Below are 25,582 nucleotides of genomic sequence, written 5' to 3'. Positions count from 1 at the left end.
CTACAAATCAGGCAAGTGCCATTAAAGTAGTGGGAGCACAGAGTCAATAGAGATGGGATACTAATGGCTGCAACATTCCCCCCAGGAGGGAATAAAAACAGCTCTGATACACCATAGATGGGGGAGAAAAAAAATAAATAAATAAACAAAATATACTAAAAGCTTTAAAATGAATTGATTTCTAACCTGTCTCTTTCTTACTATCTTAGGTTTGGGATTACTTTAATTTTTTTTCCTGTATTTTTTTTCATCCCAGAGGTAATGGTGATCCTCTTGTTGTAATGTAGATGATGAAGAGTGAGAGGAGATATTCTTCTGTTTGAAATAACTAACTGCTCTTTTCTCCTGCAGAAAGCAAGATGGGTTAGAATACAGATCAGGATTAATACATGTTTTCTGGGACAAGCAACAGTTTTAAGTCTCATTCAATTTATAGAAGAGGTTGAATTTCACCTCCTTGTACAAATCAAGTGATATTGTGCTAACAAGGCATATTGTTATGAGCATGAGAATCAGCATGAAACAACAGCATTCTCTACCTATTTCTGGGTCTAATTACCACTCATTACCATGTTCTTTTTATTTTCTTTTGTAAAACTTTATACCTTAAGAAGAAACAGCAGGGTCAGCAAATGACTCATGTAAATGCTCTGCAGTAAGGCATATGGCATGTCTTGAAGCCTTTAAATGTCAAAAGCTCTAATGTTTTATTTATAAAGCAGTTTTAATAAGTATTTTAGAACTCTGTGGCACAGTCTCAAGGCAAGGTCATCTTTCCTAGTTTTGGTATCCACACAGTAGGCACATTCCATATGCCCTGGAAAATTAAATGGCATCCACATCCTCATCAGTGTGACCCATTCAAGGCATCATAATGTTTTGTGGTTCAATGTGCATAGTTGGCTCTGCAAGTCAACTATTATATATTTTGAAAATGAAATAATTTGAGGAAGTGGTAAAAAAAAAAAAAAAAAGAAAAGTTACTCCCCCAGAAATTCAATACTAGCAGTCAACAATTAGGTAAGAATGAAAAACACTCAGATCTTCATGAGAATATGCTGAGGAACATATTTTCTCCACTTCTTTGATATTGTGCATTCTACTCCATATCTCAGACTGTTTTTACATTTCAGGAAAAACCTACCTGTGGTTGAATAAGGCTTAACCAGTAGATGAAGATTTGAAGATACTGTGAGCCAAGCCTCCCAATGAGTATGAGAATAAATGCATCAAGCCTGCAATGATTTTTTTTTTCTTCTGGGAGAATGTTAGCTGTAAATAAACATTATTTTGGTCAAAATTTTCCCCTTGGGAAAATATATTTGCACACAATTTTTCTCCCAGGGGCGGGGAGAGGAATGTTTTTTACAGCATCTTTCTCATCTTTCAAGGGAAGCAAATTAGTTGGTTAAGAAATTTTCTTAAACAATCGTTATAGTTTTATTAGTTGGACTATTTTATTTTATTTTTTTTTTACATTTTAAAACATTTTACATAACAACATTGAAAGGACACAAGGAAAGATCTTACTGTTATTAATTTACCTGAGGTTATTGAAGAAGCTTTTTTTCGGTTAAGTTTACATTTAAAAAAAAAGATGTTTTCCTTTTTCTGTCTGTTGGAGAGCTTCAGCTATCAATAGTTTTAGGAGTTTATATAAAGTGATCTTGCCAAGGCATAGTGCTTCATTCCAAGTGAATTATGAGTTTCAAGCATTGTGATATTTCATTTCAGGCTATACTAATCTACATGTTTAAATAAATAAATAATGATAATAAAAAAGACAGAAATAGTGTAATTTCCAGAAATTGACCCCATTTCAAAGCTAGAATGAATTTAATGAAAACAGTATGAAGACTTGACTATAATGTCTGTCTTAAAAAAAAAAAAAAAAGTTCAAAGCTGCATTTAGCAACGTATAAACATTCATTCTTTGAAGACTTCCTCTAATAACATTTCAACTATGACACACTGTTAAGAGGTGGGTCAGCTTATCTCTGCTCCTTCAGTATTTCTGCATAGCCCATCTCCAGGTGAATCCATTGCACCCCTTGACCTCCCAATGCACCAGAACCCAGCACAAGGTTTACAAAGTGGAGACGAGTATCACTGTGGGGAGTCCAGGATCCAGAGGTAGTCTGGGACCTATGGACCCAAAGGCACCTATAATTTTACAACTGCTCAAAGCCCTTAGTCAAAGGGCAGAGAAAACCAGGGTTATATAACCCCAGTGATGCTCATTTTGATTTTTGGTTCCCTCATCTGATTCCATCTTTTTCTGATAGTATTTAGTACACAATTCCCCATATGGAGTTCCTCATCTTATTATTAACATGCTTTTCTTCATACATCACAAATCATTTAAACAATTCACCCTATCAGATTCCTTAATAAATAAACTATCAGCACTGCTTATAGATTTGAGAGGTGAATTTCAAATAAATGATAATATAAAAGCTTACAGGTAAAATTAATCTTTTGTAGTTTTCCCTCCAATTCCAACTGCAGCTATAAAGCCGCATTTGTTCTACTGTGAGGTACTTCATGAAACTGTAAATCTGCAACACTCTCAGGCTGCTCACTTGGGAAGTGAACTAATTTGTTGACATGAGTGGGAGGCTTCCATTAGCTTCAGCCCCATGACTCAAAGAATCCATCTCTGGAGTCTCTCTGACAACTTTTTCTAGGCAGGATATAAAGGAAAGCTGAATACAGAAGATAACGTTTTTGCAATATAAATAAGGTGAATATGCTTGAGTACATTTTAAAAATAGTGAGATAGGTGAACAGAAGAAATGTGTGTTGTTGTGGGGTTTTTTTTGGTGTTTTTTTTTTTGTTTTGTTTTATTTTGGCATGTCCCCAGTGTCAGGGATTTTGGAATTTTCTTCTCTGTGTTTTCCTTGGGACATTGATTTAGACTTACAGAATAAGACAAGACAGATTATGTAAGATCTCTTTGGTGTTAACTTCTCATGCCTCTTTGTCTCAGTGTCTGTCATGCAGAGCTCTGGCTTGATCCTTTGCAACAGTGGCCAGATGTTTTTTGTATCTGCATCCCCAGAACAACACATTAAAGCAGTACGACAAAAATTCAGCTTTATTAAAAAAGGCCTGAAAAAACATCTTGATAGAATGGCTATCACTCATCCGTTTGTACTTTCTTCAAGTCTCTATTAGCAAGCCTAAGCAAATGGACTGTCATCATGTAGAAGAATATTAAAAACAAACAAACAAAAACACAGATGAAAGCTTCCTGCAGCACAGTCCTCCAAGAGTTCCTGCTTCCAGGATTTCTCAACCCACATGCTAGATCTTACTCTCTTAACGAAGGATTGCCACTTTCCTGGGGCCACCAGAATCAAGAACTTAGGGAGCTCAGACATCTCCAGCACGCAAGAGAAACCTAGAGGAAACAGAACATCAGAAGATAAGATAGCGATCAATCTGAGAAAATTTACCTAACATACAAAAAGATGACAAAACACAGAAGCTAGCTTATACATTCCATGAATTTGCAAAGTGAGACAGCAAAACTGTCAATGCAGTTTCAGTGTTTGGTGCTTTGGCAATAAGGTATAGAGTGAGAAAGCATGGGGCATTTTTCACGGTGGTTCCCTTTTTCCAGTAAGCTCCAGCCAAGTGGGCTGCTCTTTGGGGAATTTTACAAACTGCAGGACTACAGGCACATGCAAGGATATGCCTCCATAGACCTTGTTGCAAAATTTTTTTGAAACGTGACTTTGTTTTAGCCACTCTTGGTGTAAAGTGTTCAGTTCCAAAAACCTCAGTTCCTAAGCAGGAATAAGCCAAATGAAGAGAGTTCAGAGAAAATAACAGTAACTGTATATTTATATTCAAGGTACGTAATGGTAAAAATAAAGTAAAAAAAAAATAAAATCTAGGAACAGATTGTCAGAGATGGACATTGCCACTTCTTCACAGAGGTGAGAGAGCTAAGAGAATTCATTCAAGATGAATACCTTTCCTGATATAATACCAAAGTAATTCAAGGCAGATCTGGCAAAACACAAGGTCAGTACAAAAAGAACTGAAAAACAAAATAAAGGTTCAAAGTGGGAGAGAAGTTTAAAGTTAAAAGAGGGGAGAATGTGATGAACAATGATGTCACCGTAGGAATAGGTGCTAAAGGTTGAATCTAGTTCCTTAAAATTAGAGTGGACGAAGAATAATTTCACATGCACAGTGCCACAGACTGGAAGCAAAATAAAGTCCTTTCTTCATAATTTCTCTGAACTGCTCAGAATCTCTCTGGGGTTGGGAAATAATGTTGATCCACGACAGCTATGAAAAGAGTAAATCACAGAACAGGTCTTCCTCATAGCGACAATGAAAGAGCCCCTAGACAGTAGGACCTGTTACACAGCACCGTCTAATGAGTGGAAGGAGATATTAATTGATTAAAAATAAAATTCACTTTAATGCCAGTGGCAAAAGGGAAAAACATGAGTAAAGATGAGGTAAGGATAAATAGAAGGAAGTAGAATTAGTAGATTCCAAAAAATAAAACTGATGTAATCTCGTTGTGAAAAAGAAAAAATGTTTAATGGCTTTACATACTTGAGCATATTGGAAAAGGACTGAGTTATGCTTCTAACAAACCAGTATTTCCCCTCCTTCAGCCCTTGTGTCCCAATGGTGAAATATTTAAAATGGTGGTAAACTGAGATACTTTTGAGCCATGTGTTGTCATTCCTGCAAAAACACAATAATAACTTTGAATTTTCTTTAAACAAGTTGTTATAGAGCTACTAACACCAAGTACAAATCATAAAATGAGCGAAGATTAAATAAAACATCTGCAAATGTCTTTCTGTGCAGCAATGCCTTTTCAAGAAGTGTCCAGGCTAGAAAGAAGAGCAATGTGATAACATTCATCTAGAGACATGTCAAACTTCTCAGCACACATCTGAGCCCAAGCTTTCCCAGAATTTAAGGGGACTCAGTTCTGAAGTAACCTCAGATGGGTGCTGGCCCATCGTTATGTTTTATTCTGTCTCACATAAACATCAGGCAATTAAGTAACTACTTTACCTTAAGTTTAACCCATGTGGAAAATACAGAAGAAAACTGCAACAGCTTGTAAAAACTATAATCAGCCACAAGCAGCTGAGGGTTTGGATTATGGGAAACACCAAACTGGAACGGGTTGATTCCAATGAAACTCTTCATAGTTGAGTTCAGGATTTCAGAGATGTTGTGCCTAAAAGTGATGGTTGGACCAGAAGTTAATGCAGGGTGTTGTGGAAAGAAAATATAATGACATTTACATGATAAATACACACGTGTGGAACAGCTTAACTGAAAGTAATAAGGACAGAACACCAGATAAAGATATTTGTGGGAGTATCAAAATGAAATCTCATCTTGTTTGTCTGCTGCTTTTTTTCCATGGGGAAAAATAAATAAATAAATAAATAAATAAATAAATAAATAAAACTGTAACTACTCTAGTATTACCTTCTCTCCTTTAATTCTCCATCATCATGCATACACTTTTTTCCCCTGTATTTCCTCTGTGGCTTGACTAAAGCACCTGAAATATTTTTATGAATCTGGCTGTAGTTAGTGATATTTACTTATGGAGTTCATTTTTTAGGAATAAGACGACCATCAAAATCCATTAGAAATAAGCATACCCCAAACAATAGATGACATTGAGTGAAAATCTCTGCTAACTTTCTGGGAGTCTTCCAGAAATATCTATTCTTACCCCTTTTCTGGGGGGGGTGGTGGGGGGGTGGCATTCAGAGAAATCAGACTATCTCAAAGTCTACCACACTGCAGGTGTAGACTAATGCTTTCCCTCATCTCCAACCTCCCTACCTACCAAGATCCTGAAAATATACAGATTGTAATCAGGAAAGGATGCATTTCTGGCATCAAGAATATCCATCACTTGGGACAAAAGAGGAGCTTTCTCATTGCACTAAGAAAATTTACTTTTTTTTTTTTTTTAATTAAAAAGTCCAGCTGCCTTTCCTGTACCTATAAATATATCCCCACCAGAACCCTCCCCCACCCTCTTACCCCCTCAAACATTATAGAACACAAAGGATGCTTTCCTGTGACATGTCCTAGTGTGAAGATACTGAACACTGGGTTGGAGACAGGAACTTCAAGACCTCACCCATTGCTAGCCTGGCTACCTCATTGCTATTTTTCTTCTTCATGTTTCTCAGCCATAAGATGGGAAACTACAGTCCCAGCCTCACGGTTGATGTGATTAGGGTAATAGGGTTCAGTCCAACTACAAAGACAGAGCCTGACTTTGTGTTGCATGCTGAGCATGCTGAGGATGCTAGGCATCAGTTTTACTTTCAGCAGAAAATAAAAAGAAAGAATACTTTGCTGCTGCAGCTGCAGCTACTGGGACTATTGCAAAACACCTGCCCAGCCATCAGCAGGACAAGCTGCACCACTTACTCTCCTCATATCAGATTAAGCACATGAGATATGATGTATTATTGTAATATTAATATAGAACAATACATTACAAATAGTATAGCATAAGCTGTATGATGTATAAAATAGCAACACACATAAAACACTTTCTAACAGGTAATACGATGTATGCTGTATTACAGTATATCGCTGTATAAGCAATATATATACACTGCATAAGTGTATTTTTTTAAAATATTGTAGCCGCATGGATTTTTTCAGATCATGATATTTCAGGAGTTTTTAAATATAAAAAGTATAATATAATTTGTCCATGCATTAGGCAGCCTTTACAAGATTATTCCCATTAAGAGGAAATGTTTGAAATTTGTCATGAAAATATTTGTAGTACTAACTAATTAACAAAAGCCTGGACAGACTGAAGCATAGGATTGATTTCATTGCACAGCTAAAGCAGAGGTAAACAGCAATCCATAACTGAAAAGTATATGGAGGGTTGACAGCAGTGGAGGGGGGATGGAAAGGAGGTTTTTTGGTTTTCTTTTGCACAAGACACGCATTATTACATTTGAATCCTTAGAAATACATGAGATGTACTTCAATACACCAGGCAGATTTATAAACCAGGTTACTGAATCTGAAACCTAATTTTCACATCTGCTTCACTATAAATGCTTGCTGAGAGATAAAGCATTGGAATAGTGATTACAGAGAGTTTATGCCAAAAGCAGGTTATACTACTCATAGGCATCATAAAACTACATACCATGGCTGCTGCTTTAATTCTGTTAAGCGCATCTTTCATTCACTGATGCAGTTTCCAGATGCCATCACTGTCAGTCCATTTGTTATTCCCTCAGTTCCTCCACTCTGGCCCTGTCTGAATGGTTCTTTTTTTAACATTGTCAGGGGATTTCTAGTACTTCAGAAGCACGCATCCACCCCACACACATATCCCGTAGTTGCTGCTATACATGAACAGCTGTTCCCAGGGATGTGGAATAGCAAGAGACATGCATGGACCTCCATTTTCTATGGCACTGCCCTCTGCTACCCTGAGCAGCAAAGCCAACCAGATCGTTTCACTCCAGCAATGATAGCTCAGCTGCTTTTCTCCCTAATGGTGGACAGGGCAGGGAGGCAAGCAAAGCCACTGTAAGACAGAAACCCACCACGTTTCATGAAGGAAATTGTCACCTCCCAGTCCATTAGTCTCATCCTGGGGTCTTGCGAGGCGCTTGTGCAAACAATGGGAAAGTGAAAACAAAATCCAATTTGAACACAAGCAGGACACTTTGCAAGCTCAGGGAAAAAGTACATTTTTGAGTAAAATCTGAGGTGACCATCTGTAGGCCGGGTCAGCCACAGAGCCAGAGCCACTGACAGAGGTATGTGCAGCTCACAGCATTACCAAATGGCAACACTTGATCTCCGCTCGCCCTTCTTTCAACCGTCAGCCCCTGCCACCAGAACTGCACTGCACTGGTCTGCGCCCCTTGTCAAAGTGGCTTCAGGTCCCAAGATTTCATTGAAAAGTTAGGTGTCTATTATTTTTAGGTACCAGAGTAAAAATGAAGCATATGCAAACCAAAGAAGTCTCTTGCCTAATTTACCTCAGCGCTGAGGAATTCCGAAGTCTACTGAGATTATTTAAAGATGAATATTCTTTTTTTATTATTCAGCATTTTTGCAATCCAAACTTTCTCTGGTAGTATCCCAGCTTCCAAAATCCTAAATGCCAAACTCACAACTACACTTCTTGACAAACAGAACTGTGTAATTATGTGCTGGCAGTTATTTCAAAGTATTTTAAGTACCAGGAAATGTGGGAACAACATAAATAGCATAATACAAAAGAAAAATAATATGAATCACACAGTGCATTTTTTTTATGTTAGCTATGTGAAAGTGTTCCAGTTTTAAGTTTAGCTGAAACTGTTGCAAAATCTTCATTTTAACTGATCTGGAGTACCATCAAGAATAATATGCCCTGTTACAGAACATAAGTTAAGGTGAGACAACTGACGCAAAGTCTTATATGTTATTCCTGTCTGTGACTGTCCATTTCTGCTTTTCATCTTCTGCCTTCTGGATACAAGGGATTTGTTCTGGCCAAGCAGAAGTTGTCTTTTCCCACAGCCTGCACTACTTGGGTGGAAACTACACTGTCCTTGCCAAGTGGCCTAAAGTCTGAGGATTTGTTCCAAGTGCACCAGAGTTTTCCAAGAGGACATCACCTCACCATGGAGCTGTTTCCAGAGTTCCATAGCAGCATGAGATAGGAGGCTCCCTGACAACTGTTCTTTCAGCTTCTAAATATGGTTTGAAACAAGATGGATTTGTCGCAGAAGCCAAACCATCTGAATTTAGAATATTATCAGTAATTCTATTTTTAGTCTTTTTTTAACAAACTTAAGATCCAATAATAATAATAATAATAATAATAATAATAATAATAATAATAATATATCAGTAATTATATTTGGAATTGGTGGAAGAACAAATACTTTAGAGAAAGAGGAAATTTTCCTATCAGTTAAGGAACCTTTGGCTTTGTATCATGGCTGTAAATATGACAACAACTGTAATTGTTAATGATGGAGAAAGCCTAAAATCTTGCAAGATGCTCTTCCATACTTTTAGCCATGTGAAACCCCTATTCTATGGCTCACTTGTTTCCTTTCTTAATGCACAGCATGCAGCATGGCAATACATGGACCAACATTACACCCTTCCGGACCAATATTACACCCTTACATTTTCCACTGTCCCCTCTCCACTTTATCAAAAATAACAAAATCTAACCCCATCTCTTGCCAGCCCCGAAACAGGCATAATCTCTTGGGCATTTTGAAACTCAGAACATCTTCCAAAAATAGTATAGGGAGACTTGAATCTTGAGGCAAGGAGATGAAAGAAATCTCCAGGTAACTCAGCTTATCAACATGGCTGATAACAACCACAAAATATCTTAAGTGATGGTCAAAAAATAAGGCAGACAAACCAGAAATCATAGATGAACAGAAGAAAGATGAATAGTATATCCTGGAACCTTTCGTTTACTGTGCAGATATCCAGCCTTAACATTAACTTCATTCATTTTCTCAGTCTCTGTTGCTACGTGGATCTGGCTTTCTTTCATTTAATTACTTGCAACTACTGCAAACTGAAGAAAACCATCAAATATCAAAAGACTGAAATAAAATGACAAGAATTATCTATTCCATTCAGTCCTCCTCTGGCTGCTGTGACAATGTTTTATTAACAATATTTTACAAGTGGAAAAAAAATAAAATGAAGAACTTGTGGCTGTGTCTCAGCTGTAGAAGAAAGGGAGAGCAATGGTAGCCTAAGTGGCACCTTCTGCTTCTTTCAAACTGCTTAGAGAAACCCAGAGGGAGCTTCCTCCAACAACTTCCAACAAGGAACATAACTTGTACTATAGGGCTTATAGCTGCTCCTAACCCTCCCACCCACACAAGGAGAGCTGATGGATAGAGGTGAAGCTCAGTGATACCCAGGATTTATTTCCTAGCATCACAATACGTCAGAAGAGAGACAGACAGGCTCTTGTGCTTATTACAGTGCCAAATGCCGCAGACAAGCTGAGTAAACAGGGACAGGCTAAGAATTTCTGCAGATGAAGACTCCTCTCCCTCAATTTATAGCATAAGAGCAGAGTCAAACCAGAGCTGCTCTGGCCACATTAGAACTGCAAAATCTCACACATCTGCTCTTCAGCCACCCATAATGTATCTAACAGGCAGGCTGCTTCTCAAAATTCCCAGCACAAGAGAAGCTTCCATAAAACTGCACTTTTCATTAAAATACTAACAGACAGACCTCACCACGTCATCACAAAACCTGTGACATCTCTGTATCTCTCCTACAACCAGTATTAGGAAAAGTTCTTATTTTCTCTCTACTCTTTACCTTTCCCTGTCTGAAACATAGAGCCTCAGGCAAACACTGAATGCCCTTTGAATTTGGGGGTGAAAAAGATAACAGTCTCTCTTCTTTTAAATCACTTGGGGGGGAGGGAGGAAGGACATAATATACACGTGTTTTTAAATAAATTACAATGGTACTTTCTTTGCCCTTTAGGATTCCACAGGACATTTGTACAATAAGCTAAAAAAACAAGGAAGAAAGCTAAATTTTCTAATTTATTTTAATTTGTGAACAAAGGGGGATAAAGACAGAGATATTTCCCAGAGACACCTGCATATATCATAAAATATCAAATGTAAAATATACAGATACAATATCATCTTCAACTGTTGCTTTTTTTTATTTATTTTATCATTCCCTACACAAACAGTTCTGTGTAGTACTAAAATTTCCCATCTTTGAGAAAAACTTTTGTTTATACAAAGCAGTTACACAACACTAATGTATCCCTTGTTATGTTTTTGGCTGTTTGGTTAAACCTAAAGCACACAAACCTTCATGCTTCAGGTGAGATCTGCATTTTAACTTTCCACAGCTGGGCACTGCTTCGTTGGCACATATTTCTGCAGACCCCAAAGAAGAATCTAGTAACACCTGTAACTCTGCACAAGAGGACACACAGTGCAGACCAAAACACAGAAAGGCACAGATGCAGATGCTTCTGTGTGTGTACATGGCACTAACCAAATGCAAGTCATAAGTAGCTCATTTGGTCTGCTCTTGCCTTTGAAATAAAAAGCAGCTCTAGATTCAGATTTTGAGTTACAGGTAGGCATTCAAGGATGTTCAGACTGTGGATTAAGTTTAAATCTCTTGCAGAGAAAGTAAGATGGGAAACAGAGTTTCTTGGAAGAGAGGAAATCAGAGTAAATCAAATGCTGAATTAAAGGTCTAAGCTGGTGGGAGCAAGAAAGTACTCTTAAACATTAATATCATGACTGAGTGCTAATCTGAATTATGAATGCCTAAAGAGTACCTGAAATTTTGAACAATGTGAGGGATGTGGGGAAAGAAGCTTCATGGACAACTGGACAACCCATGATGAAGTCAGAAAATCAGAGCATGGGAGAACTTTAAAAAAAAATAAAAAATAAAATCCTTGAAAGCTGAGACATCATTTTGAACCAAACAACAATGTTGCAAACTAGTTCCTGCAGATACGTTTCTGATAAAAAGGCAATATTCCAGCATTCCAGCACACTTTTTGTATGATTTATCCCTTTGCTAAGTGAGATGCTCACAGATGAAGAGAATTCATTTCACCAGACTACAGCCACATAGATCTTAGTTGCTTCAACTCCATTTAAAGACCAGGAAGGAAAAGACCATTAAGGGACAAACTTGCACAGGGCTTTATCTGCAGGGCAGGGTCCAGTCCTCTATAATTAGATGGGATGAGTTGCTGTGGGATGGTATTGGGGACAGGTGTACTCAGGCTCCTTTGCCTGCAGGAAGACTCTGTACGAGCAGGCAAGATGCATGGTGAGGATGTCTGAAAGCAAGGAGGAAGAGCTGCACCATTGTGTCCTGCTAACCTGTGCGGTAATTGAGTGGCATCATCAGCATAAAAAGTCAGTGTATGTAGGACCTTTGTTTTCCTTTTCAGGGTCAGGAGCCAGCTCCCACCCCAGCCAGTAAGCATACCTGTCAGCTGCAGAAACTGAGCTATAACTGGCTTAAAATAACACCCCTCCTCTCAAGATCTGGTGCAGCATCATTCCTCACTCAAAAGCTGTTCATGAGCTTTGTGAAAAGAGCAAAGACTATTTGTATGAACGTTCCAAATTTATTTAATTCTTTGCCAGCCTTCCTGAGAGGAAGGGCAGCAGAGTTCTGAAAATGTTTTGCTATGTGTTTCAGGTTGAGTTAGCATAAGGAAAAACTCCATTTTCAAGATGTCTCTCCCCTCCTTTTTGTCATGATAGCTGTGTCAGCTGAAAAAGCAAATTAGGAATGTATGAGGGAGCTCCCACAGCTGGGGATGTTCGGATCTGAGATTCTGATTGAGAGTTGTAGAGCTAAAGTAAACGTACAACATCAAGAACTAGGTTCGTGCAGCAGGATCCATCACCTAGGGTTATGCTGATCCAGACACTTCTATCTGGGGATATCTTTCATCTATAATTCCTGGGGAAAAAAAAATGATACAAAAAGAGACAAGGCAATCTTCCCCCCAAAGAAATCTCTCAACCCCTTGCTTCAATCCTTTTTTCGAATCTTACTGCAAGTTCAAAATTCTTTTGGGTTTAAAATAAATAAGTGAAAGAATCAATATATTTCAATATATCTGCCTTTTGTTCTTGCATCTATTCTGTGCTCCACTGAAATGTGTAGAAGATGTGTCAAGATAACACAAAATGACTGTTCTTCCTCCCATGTTCTCAGCAAGAAAGGAAACACTGTGGCCTCATGAGAATATTTTTTAAAAAACAACTGTGGCTTATCCTGCAAAGAGCTCCATGGAAACATCAATGGAACTCATTGCTGGACTGCAGCCTAAAGCTGGGGTTTAGCTCGGTTTTTTGAATTTGTTCCTATTTTGTCCCAAACAGCCTACACATCTCTGGTACAGCTCTGCTGGCCTGTCAGAAGCTAAGCTGTGTTCTCCAACTTCTTTTAAAACAAGATGCCAAATAGCCATGAAATGGTAACGACTTTCAGTATGTGACCCTCTAACCTACAGGAGGAATACAGGTAAAACTTTGTTGACTTATGCTGCATTATGTAAAGCCAGGATCAGATAAGTGCTGGTATTTTTTCTATGCTTGCCACGATGAATAAAAGCACACAAAGCTTTATTTCAAAATATAAATGAGGTTGGACTGAACAATTCCTGTATTTCTTTTAAAAATTACACAGTCAGAAAAGAATTGTCAATCAATTTTATAGGGAACAATAAATGTTAAACCTCATTCAAGACTTTCTGTACTGGTCTTATTTTCTTAGCATAGAGCGCATTATAGTGATTCACATATCAGGTGGTATCTTTATGCCCTGTTCTTTGAATGACTTCATCCTTCAAGCATAAAGCCACAAGAGAATCCTGAAAAAACCTTTTCAACTTGTTGATCTGAAAAAGTGTTTGAAAATCAGAGAACCCTAGTTATTTTATATCCTTGACTTCATTATTTTACAAAGTACAGCTACATGTGTTCCATTTTAACCAATAAGCAGGCCCTGGAAAAGTATAAATATGCCACTCAGTATGCAGGGTTTTTTTTCCCTATCTGCAACAAGATGTTCTGCCAACTAACTCACATTTGCATGACATTGTAATATTTCCATTAACTTGGCTGATAAAAGTTTTGAGTGTCTGAATATGTTGGCAACCTTCGCAATTTTTAAAGAAACTTTGGCTTATCTCTTTTTGAGGGGGAAGTACAAGGACACACCACCAACAAAAGTTTAAAGGACTAAAGGCCCAAAACAGATCATCATGACTTAGAAAAATGTTAATTTTAGTCTACTTAGCCTTATGTTTGCTTTAGGTAGGAGAGCAATTTATTTTATTTACTTATTTTTAGCGTTCAGCTGCTCTAAATGTTTTGAGGAAATCAACATTATAAATGAAAGGGACATCCTGTAGAAGTTGGGCATAGAACCAGAGGAACTGGTTGCGGTCATATAAATGAATGTAGTACAACATAGTATTAGCCAATAAGACAAAATTAGAGTCAAACGCTGAAAGCAGCCAAAGGCCAGAAGGGCAATATAAAGGGAAAAAAAAAAAAAAAAAGAGAGAGAGAGAGAGAGAATCTCAAATAATTTCTACTTTTAAAATTCTAAGAGAAGCTGGCAGATCATGTACATAGAAACCTTACCCCGGGTGAGCAAACAGGGTCCACCAAAACAAGTCTCATCCCTCAAATACGAGACGCCAAAGAGACAGAAATCCATACCATACAGAAAACTATAAACAAGGAAATGGATACCTCATAGCCTAAAAGTAAGCAGGATGCTAAAGATTCTGCTGCTCTGAGAAACAAGGGGCAGAGAAATCACACAGGGTCATAGAAATCAAGAGAAGCAGCACTGTTCTGTTTGTATCCTCAGAGACCCATTTGAAAATCAAGCTCCTCTCCTCCCACCCAAGAAAGTGTCATAAATGCTGGAACTGGGAAATTACATTTAGTTTTTCTTCTTTCCATTAAAAAAAAAAAAATACAAATCTTGAGTTATCAACATGAAGAAAATCATAAGTTCAGAACAAGAATGTTGAACAAGGACCTGGGCTGAGAAGACCAAGGCCCCCTGCCTTTCTCCTTACTCACAGCTCCAGAGCCCACCGACAGGAGGGGGAAGAATACTTCCCTTAGATTTCCTGCTGTTGTCAGGCAACACTCCTACATGCTTTAATGCACTGATTAAGGGCCCCACAACTTAACCTTTAATTAGTTCATCACTGTCTCACAATCAGCAATGTGCAGCATTCACAATTCTAACTCTGCTCTGCACAAAACTAACTTGGTCCTGCACAGTATTTTGTGCATCAGTATTTGTAAGTGCAGGTTGTTTTCGAACTAGTAAGTTTTACTATGTGGGAGAGATGGCTTTTCTTCTTCTGTAGGGTTACGCTAGAATAACTCTTGTGGCTTCTAGAAATGTTATACAGATGAGAAATTCAGCCCATCCTGTCTCATAATAGGTTTTCTGTTTGGTTGGTTGTGTTTTGTTTTGTTTTTTAACATAAGGAACTGAATACTGCTGCACATACATAAAAAGTCCTTTTTAAAAGCCCAGGTGCACAGTGCTGCAGGACATTTTTACCTGCAAATTCTTGCACCCATGCACTGCTCCATGTAACATAACAGAATCTCATCAAGCACAACTGATCTTACCACACTACTGGGTCCTATGTAATGCAATCTCTTGGAGCCTGGAGCCACATTTTAACTTAAGAAAGAATTTTAATGGTCCGCAAGGTCTGTGGCCCAGAGGAAGAAAGCTTTATTTGCCTCTTTTCTACTTGCTCTCCAGAAGAGACCTTGCCCCCACTTAACTGCAGATGGCACAGAGATCTTCCCAGGGATGAATCCACTGCTACTGCACTAAATCCACCTTGCCTTACTTAAAGAGTAGGAATAAGTGTGTGGCTTTAACTTGGCTTAAAATACCACTGGTAAAACAAACATGTTCCAGAACTCTAATCTGTGATCATGCAAAAGCTCTGCTAGGAAGCAGTTCAGAGGCTCATGTTCTTCTCCTCACTTTGGGGCAATACGATGCCCCTGTTAATTTAAGCCACTTTGTCCTTTAGGTTTATGGTTCCTCATGATCTTGCCGCTAATTTGTTCACACTGTTTTTAGAATTGAAAACAAGCCTGTGAGGGACTGTTTCAAATGTCTTTACGTTCCCATACCAGTAACTCAGAGCAAGAATAGTTCCAATGTATCTAAGAGCAGTATTTAAAATCTGTAACAGCAGTGGGTGAGAAAGAGCTACGTCTAATGAGCCTCAGCCCACTAGAACATATGTTTGTCAGTAACGTAGACTAAGTGCCAGGATTTATTAAGAAAATTAGTATTGGAGGCTCAATAAATGGCTGTACAATAATGACTTCGTGTGAAAGCAGATCATATGCAGAAAAGAAAATCAAGAAAAAAACACATTATTCATATCTGAATGTTTTTATTTCTGCAATCTACCATCCGTTCTTTAGCACCAGCCAGACTGTTTCTTGAGATAAACCTTTTAATCTAGGAGTCACTGCCAATGAGGTTCTGTATTTGTGTCTGCAAAAGGGTCTAATAATAGTAAAGACATTTTGGTGCACACTGAAAACCGGAAAGAGAAATAAAAGAACCTTTAACCCAAAAGAGCATCTTACTTTATACCCTTTGGATTCCATAGGAAAGTATTTTTGCACAGTTCATGGAAGATCCCAACTAATGTTTTTCCAAACAATACATAAATAATCCACCTGGAACACTGTGATATGGCCTGATGTTTCAGTGACTGTTCAGAAATCTCATCTTTTCCAGTACAAATTCTGCAACATCTTGGAAGGCTTTAACAGAAATAAATGGTTAAAAATACATAGACAGCAGCACTCTTCATGGGGATGTAACACCCAATAGGGAAGCAAAGAACGGCAACATGAACAATGGTGTAAAGAACACCTTACAGCACTACAGCTTCATGGTGTGGAGCCCATCCTTCCTGAAGTACCATGGTCAAAATTTGACATCAGTGAACACCTACAACGAAAACCAGCCTTCATATTGTTTTAGTTTTGTACTGAAAGGCTGCGTATCTGCTGCAAGAAGAGTATCATCTGTCTCATTATTGGTTTAAAAGTCATTCTAACCACTATTGTAAAGCATTTTTTAAGTTAACAAGTTACCTTTCAAAAACTTCTCTGTTGCAATCTTAAAAATGATTTACAGACAGGTAGTCCCATCTCCCTATTAACTAATTTTAGGCACTTAACTAGAGTTACCCTGAGTATCCTAGGAGATAATGAGGCACCTGCTGACAGCAATTGAGATCTTACTGCTATGAACAACTTTTTTCTCTCTACCGACTACAGGGGAGACTTAGGACAATTATGCTCCTAACTGAAGTGCATCATTTACATACCTAAAGATAGGCAAGATGAATGCAGGCCTAGAGAACCTAACATTTACAGAGAATCAGTGTACCTAAGGTGCTTATGTGCACAGGTCATTCTTGAAAAAGGCTTTTACGCCCCATGTTGGGTCTTTAGGTACCTAATTCCCACCAAATTCACCAGGAGCTGGTGAATAACTACCTTTAAAAGGCCTTTCCCCAGAGCACATTTGAAAACATTACCTCTGGTTTTGACCTGTTTTGAGTGGCTGCACACAGCAGCAGAGCAACTGAATATCTAAGGAGAGCAGCTAACAAGTTACAGAGGGAGACGTAGCAGAAGAAGAAAAAAAGCTGAATTACCTTGTCAGATTTTCCAGCCCTTCTGAGGGCTCAGAAGAATCCTGCTGGTTTTATGTTATTGACATGATTTATGAAGGTCAAGGAGCTGTGAGCAGCAGCCCTAGGTAGATGCTACAGCTGACAGCGTTCCTCTTCAGGGGGAATGCAGAGGGGCCACAAGCCAGTTACAATATGCAAAGCGTATCTCCATGATATGTAGCACTTGAGCACTTTCTAAAACCATATTTGATAAGGATTTGAGTATTTATTTGCAAGGCAAATATATCCTTATTTTGACAAAAGGAATCTGCTACAGTCCCAGCAAAACCTTTCTAAAAAATAAAGGCTCAAAGGAGAAAGCTAGAAGCACAGACAAAGTTGGCTACTATTTAGCATACAAAAATCGAGACAGAGTTGAGGATTTACCATGAGTCCAGAGGACCTGATAATGTCCCATATGTAATAATAATAATAATAAAACAAAACAAAAAAAAACCACCAACACCAAAACAAAAAAAAAAAACACACACATCATAATGAACCTATGAGATCTCCATTGCTATATGCTATGGGAAGAGGTACAATCCTTTTCTCTCTCCAAAGATGGACAGGTTAGACCCAAAATGTGTCAGCTGGTTTTTCATATATGAATTTTTACAATAACGAGGTATAACAGAAAAATGTGAGAAATTTAGGCAGACAAAATTAATAAGGAACGTCCACCTCCAAACTTCCTATTGCTTACATCATGAAAAGAAGAAAACATCTGTAGTGCTGACAGTGGTCCCCTCCTCATTATTAACTTTCAAAAAGGTATTGTATGAATTTCTCATACATCTCCACCTAATCTTACCCTTAGCTCTAAAATACCCAGTTGTCAAATGCCAGATTTTTCACTTCAGACAAGTCTGACAGAAGGGAAGTTCTTCATCAGTACAATCCTCTTTGCATATAATACTACCTGATGCAAACCACAGTCCTTCCCCATGCCATGCCATCTACTTCGTAGATTTTTATTCAACTAGTGGTATGGCCAATTTGCAGCAGCTCCTCTTGCCAATAGCAAGAAAACGTTGTTCTGCTTAGAGAACGGTCTTTCCACCTTGGAGGAGTAGGTGAAAGATTTAATAACAATAGCAAATATAAGGGTGGACAACATAGTGCAAATATGCTGAAGTCAACAATTTTCTTCTCTGCCAGCTAACCATTTTGCTGTCAGGTACTATTGTTTTACCATTGGTACACCTGTCATTGCCTCCTTTTGGTATTTCCTATCCCATCATGCCCTCTCCGATTATACAAGTACCTCCTAAATGATCTCTTCTGCATGACTTTGTCATCTTAATTGCAGGCCAAGGACATGTACATCCAAAATGTCCCATCAGAAACATCAAACATCACGGAGAATGAGAGGGAAAAAGAAATGATGATTACTACCATCAGAAACATGCATCGCCTAATCAGATCACCATTGTTACTAACTTTGAAGTAAAAAACTGTGCCCATCTAACAAGCTGTTGATCTCACATCTTAGGTGGACACATCTTCTGTATGTCATACAAGTCTGGTGCTCTACTGGGTAATGTGTCCTAGGATACACTGCAAGGCAAAGTGGAAGGCTGACATGACAACCTCAGGTAGCCACTGCCAATATTTATTGGTAAAAGTGATAGACAGAAGGCTTTCTAAGGAGAAAAGCTAACTTTACATGAAATAATTTATCACAAACTTGAAAATATTCCATTTCCTCTTAACCAAGACACAGCAAAATGTTACATTGGACACATTCCTAAATGGAGGGAAAAGATGAAATGGGCATCTCCTAAAGTTACATTTCCAGTTTAGATTTTGATTAACTATGTTTTTTATTCTGGCTGAGTCAAATTCCTGCATTCAGACATGGAAGATGCTATAGAAGCCTTTCTGATCATACAGCTGCAGTGTTACAGGGTCCTGTGGTTTGCAAGTGCATGGAATATTGGGAAATGAAGTAAACATGGTTTATTCACAGTGGTGTCAGCAGTCAGGTCTAGAAGAGACAACACTTCAGTGCAAGGCTGTTCGCTGTATTAAATAAATACTGAATTTTAAGAGTGTGGTCCATTTTCTTCATTATAACATCTGATATCTGAGCCTAGTGAACAAAAATGCTATAAAGAATCTACGGTCCAGAGCAGGTTATTCTTTTACAGAAAAAATTAATAACAATACCTAATATTCTATGCAACTCTCTTAACCGTTCTGGACCTAATATTTCCCTTCCATAAAGCAGAGATTGTGTGCGTTACTCTTGTAAAGATCACTATGGTGATGAAAAAAATATTTCTCATACCTAATCCGTCTTCCCAGTGAATATGTTCCTTTAGAAAAAGATTAAAAACCTAATGGATACACAAGCTTGATATAGGCTCAGCAACATTTTCTCTCATTACGGAAGACATAAAACATATGCTCATGTGGGACACAGGTTATGGCATTACTTCTGGTTTCTTTTTGTAAATTTGCACTCTGCTATGAATTAGAGGCCTTTCAGTTCTTTATTGAGGTTTGTGGTGGCCTCTAGTGGTGGTTGTGTGAATGTTGTGTGAACTCACCCAGCTGTTCACAAGCTGAAATATGGCTATGAACAAAAATAAATAAATAAATAATGTGTTGCAAGTTGTGGCTCACTGTCTCTCACACAGAAAGGGTGGGAAAGAAAAAAAAAACCCACACAGCAGTGCCTTTGTATATCTGACACTTTGGGATGACAAAAGTAAGCTTTTTGAAGGTGAAGAAATACGGAGGGAAGAGGGGAACCTGAACAGGCTTGAGAGCTACAACCTAAGTAAACCTTGTGAAGTTCAGCAAGGCCTGCACCTAAGATGAGGCAATCCCAAGCACAAATACAAGCTGGGTGATTAGTGGACAGAGAGCAGCCATGTGGAGAAGGACTTGGGGGTGCTGGTGGATGAAAAGCTCACCGTGAGCTGTCAATGAGTGGCTGCAGCCCAGAAAGCCAGCTGTACCCTGGGCTGCATCAAAGCAGCGAGGCCAGCAGTGCAAGGGAGGGGATTCTGCCCCTCTGCTCTGCGAGGCCCCACCTGGAGCCCTGCGTTCAGCTCTGGAGCCCCCAGCACCAGAAGGACATGGACCTGTGGGAGTGGGCCCAGGGGAGACCATGAGGATGATCAGCACCTCTCGTACGGAGACAGCCCAGAGGAGGCCATGAGACTGGAGCACCCCTCCTATGGAGACAGGCTGAGGGAGCTGGGGTTGTTCTGCCTGGAAAAGGGAAGGCTCCAGGGAGACCTTACAGCAGCCTTTCAATACTTAATGGGTGATTATAAGATAGAGACTTTTTACATGGGCATGTAGTGATAGGACAAGGAGTAACAGTTATAATTTAAAAGAGCAAGGATTTAAATTAAATATTAGGAAGAAATTCTTTATGAAGATGGTGAGGCACAGGAGCAGGTTGCCCATAGAAGTTGTGGATGCCCTGGAGGTGTTCAATGCCAGGGCCTTCGGGCAACCTAGTCTAGTGGGAGGTGTCCCTGCCCAAGGCAGGGATTGGGCTAAATGATCTTTAAGGTCCTTTCCAACCCAAACCACTCTATGATTCTACAAAACCACTTCATTTGTTCTTCAGTTCTTTGCAAACAATCTAATCTAAGACCTTTCCTAATATTTCTTAACATTTCATCTCAGTAAACAAAAATAGTCCTTCTTTCCATCAGCTTTCCTTAACGTCTTCAGGGTCTAGGGCTTTTAAGGTGAAATTCACTCTGGAAAAGGAATCCAAGGATGGCCTTCAGTAGCGGAACACAGTGTGAGCATGCCATCACACAGAGCAGCCAGAACAATGTTTTTATAATCGGATTTTCTTCATAGAATAAATTATTTTGAACTTCATTCTTTACCCTGTCTCCTAAATATCTCTCAGGTTCATTTCAAAAGCATGACACTATCCTCTGTTGCTGGAAGTACACACATTTTCCTCTAGGGAACACCTTTGCATATACTGTCAGGCCTTAATGGCTTCTTCGCCAGATGCCATTCATCATTTCTTTCTTACCTACTTTGAAATCTTTTTCATGAAGAGACTTTTGTTATCCAAACCAGGAGTCTCTTTGCTACACCACTGCACAAAATCTTTCAATTGTTTCCCTCTTCTTTCCCTCCTCTCTTCCTCCCCACTTCAGACCTAAAGGACAGGCTTCAGTCCCATGAGAGGCCCTAAAACTGGCAGAGTGCTGAGGTGAAGACAGCAGTAACAGCAGCAATCACTTCAGACGCCACATTATCTGCGTTCGGTGGATCTGACAGAATCCATTCCTGGCACGCTTGCTAGCAGAAATCAAACTTTACAGAGTGCTTGTCAGAGATGTTTGAACTAGACATGCTCAGAAAGGACCCAATGAAATACGAATATATTTGAAATTCAGAGAAGTTTCTTCTCATTTCTTCAATGGCTGTTTCAGAACTCTCACTCTACTTATCTTTTTAGTTTTTAATCTCAAATTCAAAACATTTAACAGTCAATTAAAAATAATTACATCCTTTCATTCAGCTTTTCAGCTGTGTTCCCAGAAGAGGCTAATGCCTCAATGGAAGAAGCCACAGAACAGCTACAAAGTGAATGCTTATGTGGGCTGGGAAACTGAGGCACAGAGAGAAGATCACACAGATACGATGTGACAAGGTCAGAAATAAAACCCAATTTTCCTCATTCCTAGGACCCTGTCCTAATCCCTGAACACATTCCTTTCCTTGCAAGGGGTATTTCAAAATGAACTGTTAAATCCCACCACCGTTCTCATCTTTCTCTGGCCAGATGATATCCCATGTTGCTTTCATTATTGCTTTGTGCTGTCCTTTGGCTCTCCTGCTCCACTCCAGCTCTCTTGGCTTGGCCCACAACCTCCTCAAAAGCACAGTGCAAGTATTATTTCTGTTTCATGCAAAGCTCGCCTGAATTTGTGGCAGGGAAAAGGCTGCAGAAAAACTGTATCGTATGACTCCCAAATGAAACCAGCTGCCTATTATTTCCATGCCTGTAACTTTAGACCAAATTATGTGAGCTGGAAAGCTAATCTTTGGCCACCCTTTGACAAAGAGGACCTTTTTTTTATAATCATTTTTATTTACATTCTGGGCTGGTAGCATAGAAATTTGATCACAAATATGACCTTGTTGTTATCTGCTCTTGCTTAGCCAATTTTGCTGCTAAGCAAATAGTGATATATCACAATAGTGATATGGAATATTTGCCTTAATATGTCTTTAAACTGTAGCTGCCAAGTCTACTAACAGGAGGCCTATGGTCAGTGACAAACTTTAACAGGTCATTGAGATCCAGGTGCTTATGACAATTGACAGTACTTGCAAAATTTTCCTGCAGCCTTTACCCTGCTTCCTGACAGAGTGTCGAGATTTCACACCAAGCTCCATGGTATTGTAGACTGACCATGTCTGGAAACCACAATCCTAGATCACCTCTAGATTAGGTATTACCTATAGGGGCGAATGTAGATATAGCATTAGACTAGAGAAGGATACCGGTGCCATGGGATCACTGAGAGTAGCTGACAGTCACTATTGCTACAAGCTTATCTATCAAATCAACATTGCTTGTCTTTTGAAATCAGTTCTCACTCAGTGCAGGAACTGTCCTGTGAAACACTATGGCCAGCACTCTGCAAGGTGTAAGAGTAGCTGATCATAACTGTCCCTTCAGTTTTTAATATAGTTTTCTCTTGAGCCTATATATTAATAATCAAGTGCTCATCTTGCAGTTTCCAGTGCCTTAATTTACTTCACGTCAAGCATTTTGGAAGTGAAGATCCTCCTCCATGCTACTTTATTCTCAGTGAGGGGACAGGGCTAGTAAAAAAATTAGTAAAAAATTTATATTTTTTCCCCTCATGTTCTGCCTGCCTTACATCCTACACTTCATTCTCAGTTGTTCTGCCTGTTTGGGGTCTTGCAAATGACTATGCCTGTCAGTCAATTGATACTTGTAAGAATATTTTTCAAACTTAGGCTCTAGTGGGTGTGAATGCATGAAAGTAGCCACAACATAGCAGTACTTAGTGGCTTTAACCAAAGTCAAAACTTCAATTTATTAGGAATTGAATAGTGTCTCTTCCTTGAGTACACACAAAAAAAAAAAAAGCCATTCATATCTTTGACCACCTGTACTCTTAAATACTCTTAAATTCAAATGGGTTGTGTCTATGGCACATCAATACTATCTGATCTGCAAGTGGATACTGTTTGTTGAACTTTTTCTCCCCTCAACATTTGAAAAGCCATCAAAATGTAAAGGCCCACATATTCAACCCTCAAAAATTTAAAGTGGTTTATGCAGCCTATTGAGAAGTAGATAACTATTTTCCTAAATAAAGCAACAGATTTCACAGAGCTAAAAGTAATACCTTCTGCCTTTGGAGGAACTGATGAGGATGTTTCATTGGAATATTGTGCAGTGAAATATTTACCACTGATACTATGGAAAATCTGAAGGTCTATAAATAGAAAGTGGTAGAAGCAGCATGCCTCAGTGCCAGCTCTGAATTGTTATGGTCTATTCACAGCCAGCATCTTGAGGCTCAGAATAAATCCTGCAATATACATTCTTCTGAAAGAATTCATGGTCAGGAAGAAAACTGACTGGTGGTATGAACTCACTGTAAAACAAACACATGCACAAATCCTTGTGCTCTTTCTAAGGGTAATGGATTCAAATCTAGTTCCATCCAATTATTTCTTCATTTTCAGAGGGCACAGAGGAATGAAAGTATTCAAGCTTTATCTTAACCCTGCTAGATCTGCATAACAGAAAACGGCTTATAGCTTAAGGCAAAAACATACTTACTTTTAGAATCTTTGGCTTCCTGGCTGCACATCTCATAGGCTGTGAGGTTCCAACCTCCTTGGCCTGCTTAAGCCTCCACTTCAGCAGATCTTCAGTGTAACACCTTAGTGAAAGTGAAAAAACATTGATTAGCTAGCATGGCAGGCATGCAACAAGCCCAGTGACTCCTCTGTAAACCTGGTACTTCAGAGATCTCTCTGGCTCTCCAAAAATCACATTATTATTATTTTTTTAATGTTGTATTTCTGATTTTTCATTTAAATGCAGAATAACAGCAACAAAACCTAGATCTGAAAATCCTAGATCATATACAACACTAATCTCACCACATCTGCAGGTTTTGTCTTAGACATGACTCAGAAGAAAGGTCCCAGTTCCTCACAATTCTCACAGACTTTGTTTTCCTCAGTAGTTTTGTAGTAGCCAGAGTTTTAGAATTTGGTTACTAGCACATGAATATCTTGGCAACATTACATAATGAAAGTGTCCCTGTAGTTCTAAATGAATATATGTATATTTGTACATGTTTGTGTGTATATATTTACCTAAATGTCAACATAAGCTGTTAAATGTGAAAACAAATCCTGGAGACTGTAAATTATAGTGTGCATGTGGCAGTCAGTTGTAGTTGGGTTTGCCTACTGATTTTCACTTTACAATCTTGCTCTCATACACTCATTACTTATAAAAGACTTCCTTTTATTGTTATTGGTAACAGTGCTATAGTAGCACTTAAAGACTCAAGCCCTTTCTTTTAGGTATGGTATGTAATACACAGGCTGTTCTGTGATTAGTTAAGAAAGGTGTCTCAGCTCTTGATGTGGGTCATGTAATCTTGCTGAGCTGTGCATTCAGCAATGCCCCAGACAACCCTTCCTACCAACTGTGCACCATACAAGGGGCAGAAGTGGGTTGTTGACAGGATTTTGGCACCTTAGAGTACCTAGAAGACATGCTACTACATGGTTCACAGATTATTTTTAAGGCAATTTCCCAAAAGGCTCTACTCTGATCTCCTTCTAGTAGAATTTATTCAAATTATTTAAGCTACTTGGACCTAAAATTAAGTCTCTTCATAATATTGTTTAGTTACTGGGGCAGTCCAAAAGACAGCCTTTCAGAAATAAAACCTAGCCTGAATTATTTGTGGTCCATCTGCTTTCATGTTAAGCTTTAAGAGCATAGTTAAGCTCTAAGCAGTAATGCTAGACTTGGACCTGCTTTGGGATGTAAAGTTTGAAGCACCAGCTGACATGAACAGAGTTTACAACTGAGATTTACCACCTGACAGAAGTGTAACAAGAACCAGTAGCAAACACAGAGAGGAGACTGCAGCCTCAAGGACTTCCCAGAGCATCCTCAGAGGGCAGCATTGTGGTTTCCATCACTACAGCAGACTCAATCCAACTTTTCTTGGTTGACGTAGCAGTATGCAGCCATTGTCATTATGTTCCTT

At 38.8% G+C, this 25,582-nt stretch overlaps 1 long non-coding RNA gene across 4 annotated transcripts; it reads right to left on the bottom strand.

The window, feature by feature from the left end:
• Positions 1–981: 981 nt before the first annotated feature.
• Positions 982–25,582, bottom strand: LOC308188325. Of its 4 annotated transcripts, none has more exons than XR_013945409.1 (4): positions 25,411–25,582; positions 24,127–24,229; positions 4,580–5,222; positions 982–3,404 (listed from the first exon to the last, which is right to left on the bottom strand). It is a non-coding gene; the product is annotated as an uncharacterized lncRNA (long non-coding RNA). The 4 variants fall into 4 exon arrangements; XR_013945410.1 differs by having other exon boundaries at positions 982–4,714; positions 5,054–5,222; XR_013945407.1 differs by having other exon boundaries at positions 982–5,222; positions 25,408–25,582.

The sequence above is a fragment of the Anser brachyrhynchus genome (genome assembly GCF_964034855.1).
Source record: "Anser brachyrhynchus genome assembly, chromosome: 1".
NCBI lineage: Eukaryota > Metazoa > Chordata > Aves > Anseriformes > Anatidae > Anser > Anser brachyrhynchus.
The sequence above is the reverse complement of the archived record's forward strand: the minus strand, read 5'-3'. Positions and strand labels throughout refer to the sequence as shown.